The 9142-nt window shown below is 38.2% G+C and overlaps 1 long non-coding RNA gene across 1 annotated transcript; it reads left to right on the top strand.

The window, feature by feature from the left end:
* Window positions 1-1152: 1152 nt before the first annotated feature.
* On the top strand, window positions 1153-2911 carry LOC121744118. The gene is made up of 3 exons (XR_006038485.1): window positions 1153-1902; window positions 1987-2194; window positions 2690-2911. It is a non-coding gene; the product is annotated as an uncharacterized LOC121744118 (long non-coding RNA).
* Window positions 2912-9142: the final 6231 nt, after the last annotated feature.

Genomic DNA, 9142 nt, shown 5'->3' with positions numbered 1-9142 from the left:
AGCTTCTAAAGGAGGGACACAGATTAAAAAAAAGTGTTCGTTTGCATGAGGAACAAAATATGTTAGCAGAAAGGTTTACAACTAGTGAAGGTAAAAAAAATGCTTGGTTTCTATGTGATAGTAGGAAAAGAAAACCGTGTTATGTTTCGATTAAATAGTGAAACTAAATCGAATCTGCCGGATTTATTTTGACAATAATAAAGAAGCTTTGAACATGTTTCCATATTCAAATGAGGATATAAGTGTTGACATTGAAGAAGAGGAGGAAGGTAATGGGAAATCATACACTCTAATAAGCTCCTTAATATTTTAATTAATAGATTAATCATTTTTTTGTGCTTAAAGGTAGTTCATATGGACCTAAATCTATTGGAAAGGAAAGCAGAGGCCATACCTATATGAAAGATATTTGGGGCCGCCCTCCAAACCTACCACTCATTTCTGTCGAGTATAATGAGTTTGGTCAGCCTATAGGTGGTGAAAAAGAGCAAGCTTTGTCATTTCTTAGTTTCAATTGCAAGAAATGGTAAATATTGTCCATTAGATGTTAATAATTGGCATGCCATGTCGAGGGGGAAAAAAGTTGAGATGCTCGAAGTCGTTAAGGTAATAACATCTCAAAAGAGTGTAGATTATTTAATTCATCATGCTCTTTTATCCTTCTACGCTTTTGGACTAAGTTAGCTTTATCATTTACTACATTTGTTAAATGTTATTTAACATGTGGCTTATCTTTTGACATGCATTGATCTGACTTTTTAATGCTCACTTTTCATATGAATTTTATTATCACATGTATTTCGTACTCAATACTAGCTGAATTCTTCCTATGAAGCTTGCACATGTATGAGTTCTTGCATGTAGTTTAAATCATTTGATGTAGTTTTGTTAAGAATATTTTTTTGAACATCGGTTCAGAACACTCTGTATTATCACATTATATTATTCTCAATAGTTTTTTTAGGTTCTATTTTAGTTTAACAATGTATGTCTTTGTCTAATGTAGTCAGTGTTGTTAGGGTCGCGGGTCGGTCCGGGGCGCTGAGGCTGGACCCCGGGCCGCGGGGCGATGGGGCGCTGGGGCGAGGGACCCACGAATCGGGGCGCAAAATTATTTATTATTTATATATTAGTAATAATAATAATTAAATATAATTCACTAATATATAAATAATTATACTTACATAATAGGAAGAAAAAAAATTAAATTTCAATGTTTATATTGGCTAAAAAATAATTATTAAAGGAATTATAGTCTATTTAGTTGTTTTGATAATTAAAATGAATTTTATAATTAATTTATTTTGAGGAAAGTTGAAAAGTTGGTAGTAATAATAAATTAATATTATAGAATAGTGGAAAAGTAAAAGCTGAACGAGTGGTGGTAAAAAGAGGCGGTGGCGTGTGACTAGGTTTTATCAAATGAAGTTTCATTGTATTAAAATATTAATAAAAAGAAAGGATCAGCTTCCTCTCTCTTCCTCTCTCTTTACACAGAAATTTCGTCGCTCCACCGTCGCTCCACCGTCGCCTCAGCCGCCCCAACCGCCCCGGCTCGCCCCAGCCCGCCCCAGTCGCGCCCCAGCCCGCCCCATGAATATCGTTCGGCCCAGGGTGGCTGGGGCGACTACAGCCGCGCCCTGACCGCCCCACGCCCCAAGCGCGCCCCAAGCGCGATTTTCACAACACTGAATGTAGTTACGATTCACTATCCCTATCATTGCCGAAAAATGGGTTTTGGCCTACATCGGAGTTAAATGGAGAAGTTGGAAGCATTATTTGAAAAAAACAAGTTATTGGGCTGATGTACCTATCGAGCACTTAATACATGACAAGGATGATAGAGTTTTGGAAGATCAATGGATCAAATGTCTTGCTTACTGGAGAAGGGAAGATGCAAAGGTTTATTCTAGTTTTTCTCTATGTAATGATATTTCATTCAAGCTATGAATCTACTTATCATTTTGATTTTTGACTTGCTATTAGAATATAAGTAAGAGAAACCAAAAAGCTCGATCAAATAAGTTAATGAATCAAAGAACATGACAGACGTTATTGTGCAAGTTAAAGACACATTGGTAATGTTTTATTTTTTCTATGTGTAATGTTAATTGCTATAAATTTTGATGATTCTGATTATTTGCCTTATGTTTCAGTGAGTGCATAAAGTAATTTTGGTCTAACAATTGAAGAGGTATGTGTAATGTTAATTGATAGTAATAGTAATTTTTATTTTATTACTTGTATTATGGATTGATTTTTGAGCTCTACTCTTTTCCCATGTTCTACTTATGTTATTCACATGATGGATCTTTATCTACTATTACTATAATTTTCTTTGTTCTTGATTAAAAAACTAAAATGTGATTTATACTTTGTGCATTTGCTATAGCTACTAATTTTTTTGATTCACTTATGTCTATTCTAATGAGGTACATAAATGACTTTTCATTCAAAGTTGTAGAATTTTTATTTCGGCATATGCAATAATTTACTGTAAAATTTATTTTCTTTTTTGTTCAGATTTATTTTCTTACTCCAAAGTTTGTCATTGCCATTAATTTCTCTGCAAAGAATATGGAGAGAGAGAGAGAGAGAGAGTTGATGGCCACACATAGTAAAGATGACGAGTAGTTGATTTTTCACCATTTCTGTTATTTGATGTTGCTGCTTCGCTTCTGTATTGCAGATTTGCAGGTTGGCAGATATCCTCGGCATCTAATAAGTTTGTTTTTCCGCTTGCTGTATCCGTGGTATTGGCCCTCGTCTTGTTAAAACTCTGTAGTTTCTATAAGTTGTATGTGTTTTGGTTGTATATATCCGTGTGGAACAGTGGAAGTGTGGCTTTCATGTAAATCTAATCTTTCATCTCTCTGTTGAGAAGAGTTGTAGTCTGGATGTTTTTATGTAATCAAATTAGTTTTTTCATTGAGACAATTCAAGTTGAAGTATTATGTTTTAAATATGTGTTACTTTTAGAAATATTTGAACCTCAACTTTTAGTACTACTATTTTATGCACGGAGGATTTTTATGTAAGATTAGACATTAAATTTTTGTTATTCAAATTTATTAGTTCGTTTATGAAATTTTGTTGGATGGTTAATAGCAATTTAATATGATTTTTTTAGATTGAAAGTGGAAATGTAATTATACATTTAATAAAGATGTAAATATAAAAATTTGAAGGACTAAATATAATTTATAGGATAAAAATACAAATTATAGCAATTTATAGGTCAAAAGTATAAATCAAATAAATATAGGTGGGAAGTTGTAATAATATATATTTGTGGGGTTTATTTGTAAATTATCGTGCATTTATATAGTGTAGTTTAAAAGAGTAGTTTGTGACACTACGCATTGTGATGACAAGAGTTTTTTCTTGACATTTTTTTAGTGTATTAAAGAAGGATTTATCTTCACACGTTGCTTGTTATTAAACTTTTTTTCCTCACACTTGCAATAAGTGCCATTACACATAAAGTGTCAAGATAATAGTTTTCTAGTTGCATTTATACGTGTCATAATATGTGAATTTTCTAGTAGTGATGCATGAGTAATGTGTTGATAGAAAACTGATTGTGTTGTATTATGTGGTTATGATGTTGATAAGGGTTGTTGTGCGTACGTGAGTACGAAGAACAAGGATTTCAATAAAGTTGTGAACCGTGTTTGTAAGCAATCGAGGTGGGTTTTCCTTACTAAAACTCTTTTACGTTTCAAAATTATGATATTGGAGATATAAGGGTGGTTTAAAGTGTTATGTCATGCCATGATTGTTTTGATGTTGAGAGTGTTGCCTGATGCCTAGTTCGTTTGAGCTTGCTCCGTTAGGCTATAAAGTTATGTGTGAAACGAATTCGGGTCTGAGTAGGGCCGCAAACCCTATCAGGCTGTGTACACAGGTGGGATCAGGAGCTGTCCTTGCTAGTTGGCCGGTCTCATGGGCGAATAGTATGGCCGCACTTTCGTCGCACTATGGTAAGAGGATGTGATTGATTGATTGTGGAGAAAGTGGTGAGATTGTTTTGACTGGTCAGTCTACGAAAATGTTTTGTGATACTCGATGATATTCTTTTCTAAAATGTTAAAACTCGAGTTCACTATGGTATGGATGACATAACTTTTATCAAATATTTTGGCGTGTGTCCACTAAGTATGTCAAGTACTCAGCCCTGCATATGTTTTCTTTATGTGCAGGTTGAGCGGTGATGTTGCGGCGGATGTTGAGTCGAGCCTTAAGAAATTCCGGATGCGTCGTGTCTTCATACATAGGTGTCTCCCTATGACTCTCTAGATACCTTTATTCCACTGCCTTGTTTCGAATCGTTCTTGATAAAGTCTTTCGTTTTGCTCTACACTACTTTATGACATTAATTACCTTGAGATATTAACCCGTTACTTAATTGTTTAACCGATTAAAACTTTTCATTTGAAGCTTTGTTTAAGATGTTGTCTTTCATTATTTTCCCTTTCTTCTTCCCCGCTCCTTAGTCCCTTCCCTAGTCACGATTTCCCCGTCTTAACTATCCTTAGTAAGTGCGGTCGTGACAGGGGGAGCATGTACAACACATTGAGTGGTTCCGGTTCGTCGATGTCGGGCACCTAGGGTTCGTCGACGCCGGGGGGTACCAACCACCCAATTTTGACGTGGATGCATACGCCCGTCCCTCCGCCCCACGGTATTCACAGAGATTATCCCAGATTCGGGAGGATTATTCCGTTGAACCCACTCCGGAAGAAGGCCGAGGCGGGGGATGAGGTTGAGGCGGTGGAAGTGTTAGGGTTTTGTATACTAGAAATCACCTTTCGAGTGATTGGATACTGTAAAACTCTAATGGTTATTTTCCAATAAATGCAACAGATTATTTTTGTCATAATGTTGTTATGTTTTACATTTAATAGTTGTTTATTACATATTTAAATGTATGAGCAAACGTAACAAAGTCTAAGTCTTTGTTTTAGTAGACCGGTTGTGGGCGTCGTCCAATTTAAGGTAACACGGTCAGTTCTAAACAAAGAAAAATAAGAATTTCACAACCTAGATAGGCCTAGACTACCTATCGCGAAAGGTTGCAATGTCAGTCCGATTATTTCTAAACCTTATTGAAATAAGATGACGTTGGTGTGGTATAGCACTGAATGGATCTAACAGCAAGACGAGTCTTTATGCTATCTACTGAAAGACGAGGTCTTGAAAATTAATTTCTTAATCAATGTACGTTAGCATTGAGCATACGATATTGAGGATCCACTACTTTGACTTAGCAAAGGTGCGGGTTTTTCATAACCCAACGATCCAGGTATATTGGGTAGTGGTGATCATTATCTAGAGGTGCTAGGATTGCTATTATGTTGAAACGTGCGCGAGGAGAGTCTCGTTTGATAACATCCACAAGAGGAGCTCGAAATGAGGTTTTATTATTCGGAACCTAGCTAGTTGGAGTTTGATTACTCTATGAATAATAAATAAGAGTTTCTTGCTAAGTCCACTCTTGGAATTCGAAATATGTTAATTAATTAAGTCTATAGCAGACATTAATTAATTAATGGATGTTTCCATCTTAAGCGCGGGAAATGAATCAAATGCAATTAAAGGAAACCCGAAATACTTGTAATTTTGGATTTGGAAGGCAGTGCAATATTACTTCTGTAGTGGTTGCTCGTAATATTCCAATATAAGCTTATATTAAATTGTGGGTTCAATTTAATTAGTAAAAAGCTAATTGGGTGAGGCATGTTCCAAATTCTTCCTTAGATCCCTGACTGGGCCCAATATGTGACATATATAAATAGGAGAATAAAGGAGACAGAAAACATAACAATTTATTATCAAAATTTTCGTCCCCCTCTAAAGAGAGAGCTCGAAATTTGTGCCTCCTCCGTGAGCTGAGTTCTGTCTTCCATTATTCGAGTCCTAGTACGTTGGTGAGATTTGCCCACACAAATATCAGCGTATAGTCCGGGTGATAAGGTTCCTTGTGAGGGAAACCTTCCATGTGCCCAAGAAATACCCAAAGCGGTGTTTGATTTCAATTTTTTTGTGTTTTCAAAGATAAAGTAAAGATAAAGAGCCTAGCCTCCAAAAACTAAACTCAAAATGGTTTTGGATGGAGAGAAAGAAGGTGAGAAGAAAGTGTAAAGAAGGAGGAATCCTCTTTGAGGACCTATGACCTCCCACAAAAAGATGTGGGCAACCCTAGGCTACTTTCACCCAAAGCAAATACTCCATTGGCTCCACATTCATGACTACACAACCATAAATGCATACCTATACTTGATTTAGCCAAATGAACATAAAACAAGCAACCTACAATGTAGGAATTTGGATAGAAATCTCACATGGGAGATGTTCTCAAAGGAGTCTTCATAATAACATTCATCAAAGACTGCCCTTAAAGTCTTACAAAGAGGATATTTATAGTTAGGGTTGGAAACCCAAGAAAAGTGCAAAAAAACAAGGAAAAACGGCTGTAAAAGTTGAATCGCCCGGCCGGGCATTTTGGGAAAGTGAAATCGCCCGGTCGGGTGAACTTTCTGGATTCGGCGCTTCTTCTTCAAACGCCCGGTCGGGCGTTCTGGGATGGTGAAATCGCCCGGTCGGGCGAACTTTCTGGACTGTGGACGATGCTCAGCGCACAAACGCCCGGTCGGGCGTTTTGGAGGTGTGGATTCGCCCGACCGGGCATTCCATCTGCCTCCTCCATTCCCCTCCTAATGAAGTTTGAAATGCCTTCCCGAAGCTTTTGTCTCATTGATCTTGTGACGGGCCTTCCGGGCAGCTTAAGGGGAGTCGTGGTCGGGTCAGCCCGGGCCTTGGACTTCCCGTTTGTATCATCCTCTCCCTCTTGAGAAGGATTTGTCCTCAAATCTAGGTCGTCCCCTACAAAATCAAACGGGCTCAAGTCAGCCACATTAAAAGTACAACTCACGTTATACTCACCGGGAAGATCAATGATGTAGGCATTGTCGTTCACATGCTCTAGGACCATAAATGGGCCATCCCCTTGCGGGGCAAGCTTGGATCTTGCTTTGTCGGGAAAACGTATTTTCCGAAAGTGTACCCACACCCAATCTCCGGGGTTGAACAACATTTTCTTTCGCCCTTTGTTCACCCTTTGAGCTACTTGTTCCCCCATCTTGCGGATTCGTTCTTGCACTAGAGTGTGCACGTCTTGTACAAACTTGGCCTTCTCCATCCCACCTACATCAACCATATAAGACAAAGGCAAATCGGCCGTGGACAAGTCCAACGGGGTGAGTGGATTGAAACCATAGACAACCTCAAAAGGGGATTGTTGGGTGGTGGAATGTATGGTCCTATTATAAGCAAATTCGGCTATTGGCAAACATTCTTCCCAAGAAGTTTTATTTTCAAAAACCAAGGCACGGAGAAGAGTTCCCAATGAGCGGTTTACAACTTCCGTTTGACCATCCGTTTGGGGATGTGCGGTGGTAGAGAAAAGGAGTTTGGTGCCCATCCTACCCCAAAGTGTTTTCCAAAAGAAACTAAAAAATTTGACGTCTCTATCACTTACAATAGTTCTCGGGACCCCATGGATTCTTACAACCTCCTTGAAAAATAAACTAACAATGAATTTGGCATCACTTGTCTTCCGACATGGAATGAAGTGAGCCATTTTGGAAAACCTATCCACCACCACAAAGATGCTATCATTTTTCCGAGGAGACATTGGGAGACCTAGAACAAAGTCCATTGACAAGTCTACCCAAGGATGTGTAGGAGTAGGCAAAGGGGTGTCATTAGAGATTACAACCCAGAGCAAAACGAAGATAATGTAAAGACCATAATTGTTAGATTTTGACTTGGCTTGCCTACACTCTAAGCAACTACTACAAAACTTTTCAACATGCTTCTTCATGCAAGGCCAAAAGAAATGCTCACTTAGTATGTCAAAAGTTTTAAACAACCCAAAATGACCCATTAGGCCCCCTAGGTGAGCCTCCTTAATCAACAAATTTCTCAAAGAGCATGAAGGTATGCACAACCTATTCTCTCTAAAAAGATAGCCATCCAACTTATAGTATTTATCAAAAGCACCTTTTTCACAAGCTCCGTAAATAGAAGAAAAGTCATGATCATGCTCATAAAGGTCTTTAATAAACTTAAATCCAACATAATTGGAGGCACACATAGTAAGCACACGCTTTCTCAAACACACGGTATCACTCACAAGTAAAGTGCCATCATGCAAGGTCTCAAAAGGCATCCTAGAAAGAGCATCGGCAACCACATTGTCCTTTCCCTTCTTGTACCTAATGACATAGGGAAAAGTCTCTAGGAAAACACTCCATTTAGCATGCCTTTTATCAAGTTTATGTTGACCTCCTAAGAACTTAATAGACTCATGATCCGTGTGTATCACAAACTCCTTGTGCATCAAGTAGTGTTGCCAATTCTCAAGGCAACGGACTATATCATACAACTTCTTGTCGTATGTGGGGTAGTTCAATTGGGCTTGATTTAGTTTTTCCGAGAAGTAAGCTATGGGCTTACCCTCTTGCATGAGAACTCCCCCGATCCCCACACCACTTGCATCACACTCAAGTTCAAAAGTTTTATCAAAATTAGGGAGTGCTAGTAAGGGAGCATGCGTGAGGTCATTTTCAAAGTACTAAACGCTCTCTCTTGCTCCTCCCCCCACTTAAACTCAACATTTTTTTTGACAAGGTGGTTCAAGGGTGAAGCTTTTGTGGAAAAATCCCTAACAAACCTCCTATAGAAGCTAGCAAGGCCATGAAAAGACCTAACCTCACTCACATTCCTAGGTATTGGCCATTCCCTAATGGCTTTCACCTTTTCCTCATCTACCCGCACTCCTTCCTTTCCCACAACAAAACCAAGAAACACAACTTCCTCAACACAAAAAGTGCATTTAGGCAACTTGGCATATAAAGTATGCATACTCAACACATCAAGCACATTCCTAAGATGACTAGCATGCTCTTCAACACTACGACTATAAATCAAGATATCATCAAAATATACCACCACAAATTTCCCAATAAAAGGACGAAGCACATGATTCATCAAACGCATGAATGTAGAAGGGGCATTAGTTAAACCAAAAGGCATCACAAGCCATTCATATAAGCCAATTTTGGTTTTGAAAGCGGTT

This window comes from Salvia splendens, chromosome 8, assembly GCF_004379255.2.
Source record: "Salvia splendens isolate huo1 chromosome 8, SspV2, whole genome shotgun sequence".
NCBI classification, from domain to species: Eukaryota; Viridiplantae; Streptophyta; class Magnoliopsida; order Lamiales; family Lamiaceae; genus Salvia; species Salvia splendens.
The sequence above is the reverse complement of the archived record's forward strand: the minus strand, read 5'-3'. Positions and strand labels throughout refer to the sequence as shown.